This window comes from Physeter macrocephalus, chromosome 15 (assembly GCF_002837175.3).
Source record: "Physeter macrocephalus isolate SW-GA chromosome 15, ASM283717v5, whole genome shotgun sequence".
NCBI lineage: Eukaryota > Metazoa > Chordata > Mammalia > Artiodactyla > Physeteridae > Physeter > Physeter macrocephalus.
This window is the reverse complement of record NC_041228.1, coordinates 25,106,762-25,107,164: the sequence shown is the minus strand read 5'-3', so window position 1 is coordinate 25,107,164 and position 403 is coordinate 25,106,762. Positions and strand designations below refer to the sequence as shown.

General features: G+C 67.0%; 1 protein-coding gene across 3 annotated transcripts in view; it reads right to left on the bottom strand.

The window, feature by feature from the left end:
• CSMD3 (CUB and Sushi multiple domains 3) overlaps nt 1–403 on the bottom strand; it is a 1,193,315-nt gene that overhangs the window by 314,030 nt on the left and 878,882 nt on the right. The window lies entirely within an intron of this gene.

Genomic DNA, 403 nt, shown 5'->3' with positions numbered 1-403 from the left:
TTTTTTTTTTGCCTCTTTGTCTCCTGGTGCAAGAGGAGAGGGGATTAAGCGCACCGTGTAAAGGAGCTCCAGAAACGGGCGCGAGCCGCCCCGCAGAGACGGGCGTGGGACACTAGGGCTGCTGCTGCCACCACCAAGAGGCCTGTGTGCAAGCACAGGTCACTCTCCACACCGCCCCTCCCGGGAGCTCGTGCAGCCCGCCACTGCCGGGGTCCCGGGATCCAGGGACAGCTTCCCCGGGAGAACGCGTGGCGTGCCTCGGGCCGGTGCAGCGTCACGCCGGCCTCTGCCGCCGCAAGCTCGCCCCGCATCCGTACCCCTCCCATCCCCCGGCCTGTGCCAGAGCCCCCGAATCAGCTGCTCCTTTAACCCTGTCCTGTCTGGGCGAAGGGTAGACGCCCTC